Source organism: Bombina bombina, chromosome 3, assembly GCF_027579735.1.
Source record: "Bombina bombina isolate aBomBom1 chromosome 3, aBomBom1.pri, whole genome shotgun sequence".
NCBI lineage: Eukaryota > Metazoa > Chordata > Amphibia > Anura > Bombinatoridae > Bombina > Bombina bombina.
Genome location: NC_069501.1, coordinates 1,258,573,285 through 1,258,589,979, shown reverse-complemented (window position 1 = coordinate 1,258,589,979; position 16,695 = coordinate 1,258,573,285). Strand labels below are relative to the sequence as shown.

General features: G+C 35.3%; 1 protein-coding gene across 2 annotated transcripts in view; it reads right to left on the bottom strand.

Annotated features, from left to right (window-relative positions):
* LOC128654721 (ecto-ADP-ribosyltransferase 5-like) overlaps positions 1-4,203 on the bottom strand; it is a 38,963-nt gene extending 34,760 nt beyond the window's left edge. Inside the window, exon 1 of one of the 2 annotated variants that reach the window (XM_053708807.1) lies at positions 4,038-4,203. The gene's annotated coding sequence lies outside the window, so the exon portion shown is untranslated. The remainder of the gene's footprint in view (positions 1-4,037) is intronic. The other variant, XM_053708806.1, reaches the window with a different exon arrangement.
* Between the last annotated feature and the right edge of the window lie 12,492 nt (positions 4,204-16,695).

Sequence of the window (16,695 nt, the reverse complement as noted above, 5' to 3'; positions counted from 1 at the left end):
TGACTGGTACCTTCCAATGCTATTGGAAACTGAGTAAACTGGCACTAACAAGAAGAACCTCCATTAAAGTCAATAGAGATGTTTTATGTTAGTTTACAACAGCAATGGAGTCAATGCCTTAGAAACAGACTTTTATTTATAGAGACATAAAGCTACAATGTGTTAGAGCATTTTATTATTGCACTAATGCACGCAAAAACACATGCTGACACAAACAATAAGCTAACAAACCACATACAGCTGTATACACACACACACAAAGGCTAACACACCTACTCACTTAACAAACCACACACACACACATCTCTACACACACACACACACAGCTCTACACACACACAAAAGCTCTGCACACAAACTCGCAGCTCAACATACACACACAGCTCAACATACACACACACAGCTCTACACACACACACACACACTCACATCTCTACACACACACACACACAGCTCTACACACACACAAAAGCTCTACACACACACTCGCAGCTCAACATACACACACACACATATCTTTACACACACAGCTCAACATACACACACACAGCTCTACACACACACACACTCACATCTCTACACACACACACACACACACACATCTCTTCACACAAACAAACACAGCTCTACACACACACAGCTCTACACATAAAATTAGGCTCTACACACACACACACACATCTCTACACACGCAGCTCAACATACATACACAGACACATTTCTACACACCTAGCTCAACATACACACACAAACAGCTCTACACACAGCTCTACACACACACACACACACAGCTCTACACACACACAAAGCTCTACACACACACACACACACACAGCTCTACACATATGCATACATACATACATACATACATACATACATACACACACACATATTTACACATACACACAGCTCTATACATACACACACACACACACATACATACATACATACATACATACACACACATACATACATACACACATACATACACACATACATACCTACATACATACATACGCACAGAGCTCTACACATATACAGTATCCCACAAAAGTGAGTACACCCTTCACATTTTTGTAAATATTTTATTATATATTTTCATGTGACAACACTGAACAAATGACACTTTGCTACAATGTAAGGTAGTGAGTGTACAGCCTCTATAACAGTGTAAATTTGCTGTCCACTCAAAATAACTCAACACACAGCCATTAATGTCTAAACCGTTGGCAACAAAAGTGAGTACACCCCTAAGTGGAAATATCCAAATTGGGCCCAAAGTGTCAATATTTTGTGTCGCCACCATTATTTTCCAGCACTGCCTTAACCTTCTTGGGCATGGTGTTCACTAGAGCTTCACAGGTTGCCACTGGAGTCCTCCTTCACTCCTCCATGACAACATCACGGAGCTGGTGGATGTTAGAGACCTTGCGCTCCCCAACCTTACGTTTGAGGATGCCCCACAGATGCTCAATAGGGTTTAGATCTGGAGACATGCTTGGACAGTCCATTACCTTTACCCTCAACTTCTTTAGCAAGGCAGTGGTCGTCTTGGAGGTGTGTTTGGGGTCGTTATCATGTTGGAATACTGCCCTGCAGCCCAGTCTCCAAATGGAGGGGATCATGCTCTGCTTCAGTATGTCACAGTACATGTTGGCATTCATGGTTCCCTCAATGAACTGCAGCTCTCCAGTGCCAGCAGCACTCATGCAGGCCCAGACCATGACACTCCCACCACCATGCTTGACTGTAGGCAAGACACACTTGTCTTTGTACTCCTCACCTGGTTGCCGCTACACACGCTTGACACCATCTGAACCAAATAAGTTTATCTTGGTCTCATCAGACCACAGGACATGGTTCCAGTAATCCATGTTCTTAGTCTGCTTGTCTTCAGCAAACTGTTTGCAGGCTTTCTTATGCACCATCTTTAGAAGAGGCATCCTTCTGGAATTACAGCCATGCAGACCAATTTGATGCAGTGTGCGGCGTATGGTCTGAGCACTGACAGGCTGACCCCCCCCCCCCCCCCACCGCTTCAACCTCTGCAGCAATGCTGGCAGCACTCATTCGTCTGTTTCCCAAAGACAACCTCTAGAAATGACGCTGAGCGTGTGCACTCAACTTCTTTGGTCGATCATGGCGAGGCCTGTTCTAAGTGGAACTGTCCTGTGAAACCGCTGTATGGTCTTGCCAACCGTGGTTCAGCTCAGATTAAGAGTCTTGGCAAACGTCTTATAGCCTAGGCCATCTTTATGTAGAGCAACACTTCTTTTTTTCAGATCCTCAGAGAGTTCTTTTCCATGAGGTGCCATGTTGAACTTCCAGTGACCAGTATGAGAGAGTGTGTGAGCGATAACACCAAATTTAACACACCTGCTCCCCATTCACACCTGAGACCTCTTAACAGTAATCAGTCACATGCAATTTTACATGCTGTCACACACACACTCAGTAAAGAAAATTACACACAGCTCTACACACACACACAAAGGCCAAAACACATACTCACTTAACAAAGCACACAGCGCTACACACATATTCACTTAAAAAGCCACACAACTCTACATGCCCACAGACATTCACTTAACAAACGACACAGCTCTTCACACACACACACACACATTCACTTAACAAACCACCCAGCTCTACACACACACATGCTAGCACACTCTTATCAAACTACTCGCAATTCTACACACACACACATGCTAGCAAACTTACAAAAACTATGCACAGTTCTTCACACATACATATGTCAGCAAACACACTCACTTAACAAATTACACACAGATCTACACACAAGTTAACATATGCACACTCACTTAAATTACACACAGCTCTACACACACACACATGCATTGCTGACATATACAGTGCAAATCACTCACAGCTCTATACACATGCAAACCTAACATACACTCATTTGACAAACTACACAGAGCTCTAGACACATACACTTGTAGATACTGAGACACGCTCACCTAACTAATTACAAAGAGCTCTAGACACACACATATACACTCATACTCACACACACTATGCATACTGACACACTCACCTAACAAATTACGTACAGCTCTACACACACACATACACATTTCCACTCATACTCATACATATTGACATTCACATTCACCTAACAAATTACACACAACTATAAACACACAAAGTTAACACATACACGCTCATTTCAACTACAGAGCTCTACACACACAAACACAATTAAAAATATCCACTCATACTCACACACACTACACAAATGACTACCAGTGCAGTGCTACCATATGGAACTTTTCCAAAAGATTATTGGAGATAAATAATATTTAAGTCTATAATATAAAAGTCTAACAGGCTGACAAAAAGTATTACATGCACAATTAAATTAGGTCTTTCTCTTGCACTTACTTGTTGAAACTTCCCATGAGAGCATATTGAGGTAGGCTCCAGAGCGTGCACAATCACTATATGTATAACATTGTACACTGATGCTATAAAGTGCTCATGTTTATTTAAGGGGACTAAACAATTATGTGTGAATCCCTTTAAATAAATAAGACTAATTGTATTAAAGGGATACTTTGAGATGGTAACATAAAATGATAATATATATATATAAACATTCTGCAATATACTTTTGTTATTTATTTTTCCCCTTTTCCTGTAATTCCATTCTTAAATTGTGAGCTTTTCAGTTCCTGTTAGAAATGGAAGTGCAGAACACTTTTATATTCTACACAGCCATTGGCTGCACACTCTAGTTACCTATTTATAACTGTCCCTAATTGGCCACAGCAGAGAAGGTAACCTAAGTTACAACATGGCAGCTCCCATTGTTTTATAGACACTAAAACTTATTTTGTCAATATTTAAACAGCTAATGAAACTTTACTAATCTTTTAATTGAATGCATCATTCTATCTAGCATTTTTTTAGAGTCTAATGTCCCTTTAAAAACAAACTGCAGTTCTGTTAATTAGCTACATAAGCAGCTGTCACTAGATGTATCACACACACAGAGTTCAGCAAATACTCACTTCTTTTCTCCGCTTTGAGTTTCAGAACCAAGGGGATCTGTTGGCCAGGACAAGTGCTGAGACTGCAGGTCACAGGAATGAATAACATCAGTCAGCCTCAGCTGTCTATATACAGTAGATCTATATATATACACACACAGCCTCAATGCTTCTTTATCTTGTCATTATCTAGATAGAGGCAGCCAGCAAGACTTGCTCAAATCAAAACATTCCAGATTTTCAAGTTGTCTACTTTGTAGTTAACATATTTCTACTTTTCACTAAACTTCTGTCACAGGATCTTCTAGTTTTACTTTTTGATTGACATTGCCCTTGGTTTAGTAGGTCATTAGCATGTATTTTACTTAAAGGGACACAAAACCCAACATTTTTCTTTCATGATTCAGATAGAGAATAACATTTAAAAAAAAGTTTCCAGTTTAGTTCTATTATGCAATTTGCTTTGTTCTCAGGTTATTCTTTGTTGAAGAGATATATAGAGAGGTAGCATGCGCATGTCTGGGGCACTAAATGACAGGAAATAGTGCTGCCATCTAGTGCTATTAAAAATGTATAGCATTGTTGCACAGCTGCTGCCATATAGTACAGCAGAGACGTGCACACTCCTGAGCTTACTGTTCTTTTTTTCAACAAATGATAACAAGAAAGTGAAGTAAAATTCATAATAGAAGTACATTGGAAATTGTGATCTGAATCATGAAAGAAAAATGTTGGGTTTCCTGTCCCTTTAATAGACCAAACGGCTGGTATGACCCGAGGCAAGTGGCTTTTCTGTCACCTCTATGCAAAATGACCTGCAAACTCTATAGTGCACGTTAATTTAAAGTCACAGAAAGAAACGCACTATCTTATATTTTCTTAACATTTAGCCAAAGAGGAAAATTAATTTGATTTAAAGGGATACGAAACCATTTTTTTTTATTTCATGATTCAGATAAAGCAGCAATTTTAAGCAACTTTCTAATATACTCCTATTAGCAATTTTTATTTGTTCTCTTGCTATCTTTATTTTAAAAGCAGGAATGTAAAGCTTAGGAGCCGACCTATTTTTGGTTCAGCACCTGGGTACTGCTTGCTGATTGGTGGCTACATTTAGTCACCAAACAGCAAGTGTTATTCAGGTGCTGAACCAAAAATGGGCCGGCTCCTAAGCTTATATTCCTGATTTTTAAAATAAAGATACCAAGAGAATGAAGAAAAATGTATAATAGTAGTAAATTAGAAAGTTGCTTAATATCGCTGCTCTGTCGGAATCATGAGAGAAGAAAATGTGGTTTTCATATCATTTTAATATTTATTTCATCTATAGTTCATTGTTGGTGAGAATGAGGGGTTCCAGGAACATTTAGACCCAGATTACAAGTGGAGCTCTATTGATACCGCAGGGTGTGCTATCAATGTCACGGTCCCGTGCAATGAATAGCACACAATCTAATATTACAAGTGCATGGTTAAAAAGAATTATCTTTATAGCGTACCCTATAGTTTCAATGGATAGGGTGGCCATGCTAAATATCGCTACAAGTTGTGTGTGATGTGTTGTAACAGGGCTAAAAACGTAACATGACTGTGTTAGTGTTAGGGCTACAATAAAAGTACACTCAAGCCCATGTCAAACATATTAAAATAAAGTATTATATATATATAACTGGGAAGGGCTCAAAGGTGTATATGTGTGTGTAAGGATTTGTATGTGTGTATGTATAGATTTGTATCTGTGTATGTATAGATTTGTATCTGTGTATGTATAGATTTGTATCTGTGTATGTATAGATTTGTATCTGTGTATGTATAGATTTGTATCTGTGTATGTATAGATTTGTATCTGTGTATGTATAGATTTGTATCTGTGTATGTATATATTTGTATCTGTGTATGTATAGATTTGTATCTGTGTATGTATAGATTTGTATCTGTGTATGTATAGATTTGTATCTGTGTATGTATAGATTTGCATCTGTGTATGTATAGATTTGTATCTGTGTATGTATAGATTTATATCTGTGTGTATAGATTTGTATGTTTGTGTATAGATTTGTATCTGTGTATGTATAGATTTGTATCTGTGTATGTATAGATTTGTATGTGTGTGTATAGATTTGTATCTGTGTATGTATAGATTTGTATCTGTGTATGTATAGATTTGTATCTGTGTATGTATAGATTTGTATCTGTGTATGTATAGATTTGTATCTGTGTATGTATAGATTTGTATCTGTGTGTATAGATTTGTATCTGTGTGTATAGATTTGTATGTGTGTGTATAGATTTGTATCTGTGTATGTATAGATTTGTATTTGTGTATGTATAGATTTGTATCTGTGTATGTATGGATTTGTATCTGTGTATGTATAGATTTGTATTTGTGTATGTATAGATTTGTATCTGTGTATGTATGGATTTGTATGTGTGTGTATAGATTTGTATCTGTGTATGTATAGATTTGTATCTGTGTATGTATAGATTTGTATGTGTGTGTATAGATTTGTATCTGTGTATGTATAGATTTGTATCTGTGTATGTATAGATTTGTATCTGTGTATGTATAGATTTGTATGTGTGTGTATAGATTTGTATCTGTGTATGTATAGATTTGTATCTGTGTATGTATATATTTGTATCTGTGTATGTATAGATTTGTATCTGTGTATGTATAGATTTGTATCTGTGTATGTATAGATTTGTATCTGTGTATGTATAGATTTTTATCTGTGTATGTAGAGATTTGTATCTGTGTATGTATAGATTTGTATCTGTGTATGTATAGATTTGTATCTGTGTGTATAGATTTGTATGTGTGTGTATAGATTTGTATCTGTGTATGTATAGATTTGTATCTGTGTATGTATAGATTTGTATCTGTGTATGTATAGATTTGTATCTGTGTATGTATGGATTTGTATCTGTGTGTGTATAGATTTGTATCTGTGTATGTATAGATTTGTATCTGTGTATGTATAGATTTGTATCTGTGTATGTATAGATTTGTATCTGTGTATGTATAGATTTGTATGTGTGTGTATAGATTTGTATCTGTGTATGTATAGATTTGTATCTGTGTATGTATAGATTTGTATCTGTGTATGTATAGATTTGTATCTGTGTGTGTATAGATTTGTATCTGTGTATGTATAGATTTGTATCTGTGTATGTATAGATTTGTATCTGTGTATGTATAGATTTGTATGTGTCTATGTTTTGTATGTGACTGAAACAAGATAAAACACAGAGGCGCCAAACATGGCCTAGTACAGCCAGATAACAGATACTAAAATCCACAAGATAGCGATTGAATACTCACAAAGGAGGTGCACCCATTGGTGCTTATGAAGCAGACTGGAGCCTCTCAGTGGTCCAGCTCACTGGTATACTTCATGAGTCAGATTGTGGTCCTTGATGGTAGTGATTAACAGGTTCCTGAATGAACACAAAAAATGCAAACCATAGCCCAGTAACGTTTAGACAAGCGAGTGGTAGATTGAGCAATCTTACTTACAAGATTCAAAGCACCAGCAGGTGCATAAACTGCAGACTGGAACCAAACAGTCGCCCAGTAGACTGATCCCTCCAGATGAAAACAAGATACCTCTCAGGTGCCAGAGAGTTAGCAGCATACAAATGATAAAAAAGGGTGTCCAAAAAGCAAGTGTATTTCTGTAAAAAGATTTTTACAGAAATACACTTGCTTTTTGGACACCCTTTTTTATCATTTGTATGCTGCTAACTCTCTGGCACCTGAGAGGTATCTTGTTTTCATCTGGAGGGATCAGTCTACTGGGCGACTGTTTGGTTCCAGTCTGCAGTTTATGCACCTGCTGGTGCTTTGAATCTTGTAAGTAAGATTGCTCAATCTACCACTCGCTTGTCTAAACGTTACTGGGCTATGGTTTGCATTTTTTGTGTTCATTCAGGAACCTGTTAATCACTACCATCAAGGACCACAATCTGACTCATGAAGTATACCAGTGAGCTGGACCACTGAGAGGCTCCAGTCTGCTTCATAAGCACCAATGGGTGCACCTCCTTTGTGAGTATTCAATCGCTATCTTGTGGATTTTAGTATCTGTTATCTGGCTGTACTAGGCCATGTTTGGCGCCTCTGTGTTTTATCTTGTTTCAGTTACCCATCTACCAGGAAGACCATCCTAAGACTGAGAGCTGCCTACCTTGTCTTGGATCCATTTTTCTATTGGGACTGTATCAATATTACCCACTTGGACTTTATGTTGGTACATCTTATTATTTATGTATAAGCATATTTGTATATTCTACTAGTAACTATTTCGGTTTTCGATATTGCTTTAGCATTTGTTTGTTTGATACGCCTTAGGAGGCGCCCCCTATGGGTAGTAATACACACTGGTGTGCATTATACCCTCACTTTCCTATGTTTTGTATGTGCCCATACAAACACATCTATACATACACACATACAAATACCCACACAGACATATACACCTTTGAGCCCTTCCCAGTCCAACACCTTGCCATATACCAAATCACTTTAAAGCAATGTTAATGTTTTTATTTTAAACGTATAAAAAGTTGAAATAGATTTTTTCTTAACTCAGTAAAAATAATGTTTTTTTTTTTACAATTTATACATGAATATATTTATGTGTGTGTATGTATGTATATATTTATGTGTGTATGTATGTATGTATGTATATATTTATGTGTATGTATGTATGTATGTATATATTTATGTGTATGTATGTATGTATATATTTATGTGTATGTATGTATGTATATATTTATGTGTATGTATGTATGTATATATTTATGTGTGTGTATGTATGTATATATTTATGTGTGTGTATGTATGTATATATTTATGTGTGTATGTATGTATGTATGTATGTATATATTTATGTGTGTATGTATGTATGTATATATTTATGTGTATGTATGTATGTATGTATGTATATATTTATGTGTATGTATGTATGTATATATTTATGTGTGTATGTATGTATGTATATATATATTTATGTGTATGTATGTATATATTTATGTGTGTATGTATGTATATATTTATGTGTATGTATGTATATATTTATGTGTATGTATGTATGTATATATGTATATATTTATGTGTGTATGTATGTATATATTTATGTGTATGTATGTATATATTTATGTGTATGTATGTATGTATGTATATATGTATATATTTATGTGTGTATGTATGTATATATTTATGTGTATGTATGTATGTATGTATGTATATATTTATGTGTATGTATGTATGTATATATTTATGTGTGTGTATGTATGTATGTATATATTTATGTGTGTATGTATGTATGTATGTATGTATGTATGTATATATTTATATGTATGTATGTATATATTTATGTGTGTATGTATGTATGTATTTATGTGTATGTATGTATGTATATATTTATGTGTAAATATGTATGTATATATTTATGTGTATGTATGTATGTATATATTTATGTGTGTATGTATGTATATATTTATGTGTATGTATGTAGGTATATATTTATGTGTATGTATGTATATATGTATGTGTATGTATGTATGTATATATTTATGTGTATATATGTATGTATATATTTATGTGTGTGTATGTATGTATATATTTATGTGTGTATGTATGTATGTATATATTTATGTGTGTATGTATGTATGTATGTATGTATATATTTATGTGTATGTATGTATGTATGTATATATTTATGTGTATGTACAGGGAGTGCAGAATTATTAGGCAAGTTGTATTTTTGAGGATTAATTTTATTATTGAACAACAACCATGTTCTCAATGAACCCAAAAAACTCATTAATATCAAAGCTTAATAGTTTTGGAAGTAGTTTTTAGTTTGTTTTTAGTTATAGCTATTTTAGGGGGATATCTGTGTGTGCAGGTGACTATTACTGTGCATAATTATTAGGCAACTTAACAAAAAACAAATATATACCCATTTCAATTATTTATTTTTACCAGTGAAACCAATATAACATCTCAACCTTCACAAATATACATTTCTGACATTCAAAAACAAAACAAAAACAAATCAGTGACCAATATAGCCACCTTTCTTTGCAAGGACACTCAAAAGCCTGCCATCCATGGATTCTGTCAGTGTTTTGATCTGTTCACCATCAACATTGCGTGCAGCAGCAACCACAGCCTCCCAGACACTGTTCAGAGAGGTGTACTGTTTTCCCTCCTTGTAAATCTCACATTTGATGATGGACCACAGGTTCTCAATGGGGTTCAGATCAGGTGAACAAGGAGGCTATGTCATTAGATTTTCTTCTTTTATACCCTTTCTTGCCAGCCACGCTGTGGAGTACTTGGACGCGTGTGATGGAGCATTGTCCTGCATGAAAATCATGTTTTTCTTGAAGGATGCAGACTTCTTCCTGTACCACTGCTTGAAGAAGGTGTCTTCCAGAAACTGGCAGTAGGACTGGGAGTTGAGCTTGACTCCATCCTCAACCCGAAAAGGCCCCACAAGCTCATCTTTGATGATACCAGCCCTAACCAGTACTCCACCTCCACCTTGCTGGTGTCTGAGTCGGACTGGAGCTCTCTGCCCTTTACCAATCCAGCCACGGGCCCATCCATCTGGCCCATCAAGACTCACTCTAATTTCATCAGTCCATAAAACCTTAGAAAAATCAGTCTTGAGATATTTCTTGGCCCAGTCCTGACGTTTCAGCTTGTGTGTCTTGTTCAGTGGTGGTCGTCTTTCAGCCTTTTTTACCTTGGCCATGTCTCTGAGTATTGCACACCTTGTGCTTTTGGGCACTCCAGTGATGTTGCAGCTCTGAAATATGGCCAAACTGGTGGCAAGTGGCATCTTGGCAGCTGCACGCTTGACTTTTCTCAGTTCATGGGCAGTTATTTTGCGCCTTGGTTTTTCCACACGCTTCTTGCGACCCTGTTGACTATTTTGAATGAAACGCTTGATTGTTCGATGATCACGCTTCAGAAGCTTTGCCATTTTAAGAGTGCTGCATCCCTCTGCAAGATATCTCACTATTTTTGACTTTTCTGAGCCTGTCAAGTCCTTCTTTTGACCCATTTTGCCAAAGGAAAGGAAGTTGCCTAATAATTATGCACACCTGATATAGGGTGTTGATGTCATTAGACCACACCCCTTCTCATTACAGAGATGCACATCACCTAATATGCTTAATTGGTAGTAGGCTTTCGAGCCTATACAGCTTGGAGTAAGACAACATGAATAAAGAGGATGATGTGGTCAAAATACTAATTTGCCTAATAATTCTGCACTCCCTGTATGTATATATTTATGTGTATGTATGTATGTATATATTTATGTGTATGTATGTATGTATGTATTTATGTGTATGTATGTATGTATATATTTATGTGTATGTATGTATGTATATATTTATGTGTATGTATGTATGTATATATTTATGTGTATATATGTATGTATATATTTATGTGTGTGTATGTATGTATATATTTATGTGTGTATGTATGTATGTATATATTTATGTGTGTATGTATGTATATATTTATGTGTGTATGTATGTATATATTTATGTGTATGTATGTATGTATGTATATATTTATGTGTGTATGTATGTATATATTTATGTGTATGTATGTATGTATATATTTATGTGTGTGTATGTATGTATATATTTATGTGTGTGTATGTATGTATATATTTATGTGTGTATGTATGTATGTATATATTTATGTGTGTATGTATGTATGTATGAATATATTTATGTGTATGCATGTATGTATATATTTATGTGTATGTATGTATGTATATATTTATGTGTATGTATGTATGTATATATTTATGTGTATATATGTATGTATATATTTATGTGTGTGTATGTATGTATATATTTATGTGTGTATGTATGTATGTATATATTTATGTGTGTATGTATGTATGTATATATTTATGTGTATGTATGTATGTATGTATGTATATATATTAATGTGTATGTATGTCCGTATATATTTATGTGTATGTGTGTATGTATGTATATATTTATGTGTATGTATGTATGTATGTATGTATGTATGTATGTATATATTTATGTGTGTATGTATGTATGTATGTATGTATATATTTATGTGTATGTATGTATGTATATATTTATGTGTGTGTATGTATGTATATATTTATGTGTGTATGTATGTATGTATATATTTATGTGTGTATGTATGTATGTATGAATATATTTATGTGTATGTATGTATGTATATATTTATGTGTATGTATGTATGTATGTATATATTTATGTGTATGTATGTATGTATATATTTATGTGTATATATGTATGTATATATTTATGTGTGTGTATGTATGTATATATTTATGTGTGTATGTATGTATGTATATATTTATGTGTGTATGTATGTATGTATATATTTATGTGTATGTATGTATGTATGTATGTATGTATGTATATATATTAATGTGTATGTATGTACGTATATATTTATGTGTATGTGTGTATGTATGTATATATTTATGTGTATGTATGTATGTATGTATATATTTATGTGTTATGTATGTATGTATGTATATATTTATGTGTATGTATGTATGTATGTATGTATGTATGTATGTATGTATATATTTATGTGTATGTATGTATATATTTATGTGTATGTATGTATGTATATATTTATGTGTGTGTATGTATGTATATATTTATGTGTGTATGTATGTATATATTTATGTGTATGTATGTATGTATATATTTATGTGTATGTATGTATGTATGTATGTATGTATATATTTATGTGTATGTATGTATATATTTATGTGTATGTATGTATGTATAGATTTATGTGTATGTATGTATGTATTTATATCATTTATATGTGTATGTATGTATATTTATATATTGCTTCACATGCGGGAGCTGTATAACCTGTAATATAATGTAGCATGTTAAGAGGCCAGTCATTCCAACATCCGCACACCAATAAGCGGTACACAATTCGTCACAGGTTGACATGTACAAGCACGTACGTTGTATACATGCTCATTTGCCTGTGTTCCTTGGTATACATAGGGAAAACAATTACATCCTTCAGGGATAGGATGGCGAACCACCGCTGCGCAATACGGGACGCATTGGATAAAGATGACTCCAAACAATCAGTGGCGCGCAACTTTGCTAAATGCAATCATAGTGTTTCAAGCTTGAGATCCACGATAATTGATCATGTGCCCCCTCTGATTTGAGGTGGTAACAGAGCATAAAAGCTCCTTCAAGTAGAGACTAAGGGGCATATTTATCAAGCTCAGTATGGAGCTTGAGGGTCTTCAGACTCGCCAGAAAAACAAGTTATGGAGCAGCGGTTTAAAGGCCGCTGCTCCATAACCTGTCCGCCTGCTCTGAGGAGGCGGACAGACATCGCCACAATTCAACCCGATCGAGTACGATCGGGTTGATTGACACCCCCCTGCTGGTGGCCGATATATATATTTATATTAAATTGGCTATGTGCCAGTCATTTTTGCTTTGATCAAAATCCACAATTGTTATTATTATCAGCAATTTTTATGGCCATTTTTCAGGACTTGATAAACCCACAAACAATACATTTGCAATTATTCGCGGGTACCGCAAACTTTCTGTTCTCTTATGTGTGCAAAGGAGAGCGCACATTACCTCCCCATATTGCATACCATTGAGTAATAATACAAATGCTACATGCTCAGTCAATTAAAGATAACAATAATACGCACTTTAATTAAACAAATGGAATAATCTGCTTCTTTTAAAATGTTTCATAGACCCTTTAGCTGCTGTCTATCTTGTAAAACACAGTTCTACTTGCAATTTTAGCATATATGCTTTTCTTTTTAACATCAAGGGCGAGATTACATATGCAACGCAAGCTTCAGCATAACTGCTGAAACCCGCGCCTTCCGTAATTTCCCCTCACACATTGGGGTATCACATATACTGCGCCAGCAGTTCATAAAGTGCCGTAAGTTGGATAAACTAGCAATGCCCAGAAATGTGCATAAATACAAATGTCTGGAGTCGCCAGTGACTTACGGCAATTAAGAAACTGCCGTAGCTTAAGAAAATAAAAAAAATAAAAAATTTCCCCTAAAAGTCTAACCTGCCTCCCAAAAATAAACCAGACACATAAAATCACTATAACCGCAATCCCCCTAAACCAACAACCTCCCACAACGCAATATGCCTAATTAAACTATTAACCCCTAATCTGCCATTCACCCACATTGCGATCTACCTAGTAAAAGTATTAACCCCTAAATCCACCAACCCCAACATTGCAAACTACCTAATAAATGTATTAACCTCTAATACGCCATTAATCCACATCGCAAAATACCTATTAAAACTATTAACTCCTTATCCCCCATTAAGCCACATCGCAATAAACATTATAAATCTATTAACCCCTAATCCGCCAAACCCACACAACGCAATAATCCTAATAAAACTATTAACCCCTAATCCGCCAAACCCCCACAACACAAATAACTAATTTAATTACTAAGCCCCCTAACTTAACACCCACTAAATGAACCCCAAATTACATAAAATAATAAAGTACTAAATTATAATGAAAATAAAAAATCCTAACGGTACTTAGAAAAATAAACCTAAGATTAAATTAAAATAAATTAATCTAAAATTACCAAAAATAAAAAGTCTAGCATTACAGTAAATAATAAACAAAATTATCCAAAACAAAAAATCAAACCTAATCCCTATGAAAATAAAAAAGCCCCCCAAAATAACCCCCCCCTTAATAGGGCTTTTTGTAGGGCATTGTCCTAAGTTAAACAGCTCTTTTGCATTTAAAACAAATTATAATTCCCCCCAACAGTAAAACCCACCACTCACCAAACCCCCCAAAATAAATAAACCTAACACTAAAAAAAAAAATTACCCATTGCCCCTAAAGGGGCATTTGTATGGACATTGCCCTTAAAACCTCTTTTTACGATTGCCGATTAAAACCCTAATCTAAACCCCCCCCAAAAATCAAAAAAATCCTAACTCTAACCCCCAAATAGGTTCTCACGGTTCCTGAAGTCCGGCGGAGAAGGTCCTATTCCAGGCGGTGAAGTCTTCTCCCAAGCGGCCAACATATTCTTCCAAGCGGGGACCACTTCCTTCTTCATCCAGGACAAAGCCGGCGTGGATTTGAGATGAGAGCGGAGCAGGACCGGTGACCGCAGAGCCATGGAGCGTGGAGTATACTCTTCGTACGATCGCCACCGTACACTGAATAGAGAATTCAAGGTACGCGTTTAAATATGGTGAGCTACTGAGAGCTACTGAAATCCTATTGGTTGTTCAAATCAGCCAATTGGATTTCAGTAGCTCTCTTCCTATTGGCTGATTTGAATTTGAAGAATCAAATCAGCCAATAGGAATGCAAGGAACGCCATATTTAATAGCATACCTTGAATTCACTATTCCGTGTACGTCGGCGATCATATGAAGAGGATCCTCCACGCTCCATGAATTTGAAGAATTCTCCGCCGGACTTCAGGAACGGTGAGTACCAATTTGGGGGTTAGATTTACCCTTTTTTTTTTTTAGATTAGGGATTTTACCAAAAATAAAAGAGCTTAATGCCAATATAAATGCCCCTTTAGGGGCAATGTTTAGTTTAGAATTTTTTAGTGTGGTATTTTGGGGGGGCTTTGTTGGGTGGTGGCTTTTACTGTTAGAGGGGGGACTTTTTTAAGGTAAAAGAGCTTTTTAATTTAGGGCAATGTCATACAAAAGGCCCTTTTAAGGGCTATTGGTAGTTTAGTATTAGATTAGGGGGGTGTTTTTTATTTTGGGGGGCTTTTTATTTTCATAGGGATTAGGTTTAATTTTTTATTTTTGATATTTTGGTTTATAATTTTTGTAATCTTTTTTTTTAAGTAATGTTAGTTTTTTATTTTAATTGTAACTTAGTATTTTTTAATTTAGGTAATTGGAGTTAATTTAGGGGGTGTTAGGTTAGGGGGCTTAATAACTTAATTAGTTATTTGCGTTGAGGGGGTGGATGGATTAGGGGTTAAAAAATGTATTAGGATTATTGCGTTGCATGGGTTTGGCTGATTAGGGGTTCATAGTTTTATTAGGTTTATAGCATTGTGGGTTAAAGTGAATGTCAACTTTTATGAATCGGTGCCCGGTTTTTAAATAACTATTAAAAACAGGGGCACTTTCTTTCATGAAAGGTTACATTGCAAAGTTTATATATGCTCCCAATGATTCTCAAGCCACATTCTTGTCCAAGATAGGAAAACTGCTAACTACTTGGAGGAAATCACGTTTAATCATATGGGGGGGGGGGTTAATTTTGTAGCTAATACAGAAATAGATAAATCATCGATTCCACTAACAACTTCCTCCCAAAATTCTAAAAAGCTTATGTATGATTTTTTCCTTGACCATAATTTAGTAGACAGATATATAAACCCAAAAATAAGAGATTACTCATTCTACTCCACATCGCACAATGTATACTCTAGAATAGATTATATCCTGGTTAGCCAGATCATGTCCCCTCTGATAATGGCTTCTGACATCTTACCTGCAACCTGATCAGACCATAATATAGTATTGAAAAAACTATCATGCTTGAATGACAAGCTACAGGGGTAGAAGCTGGACCATAAATCTAACG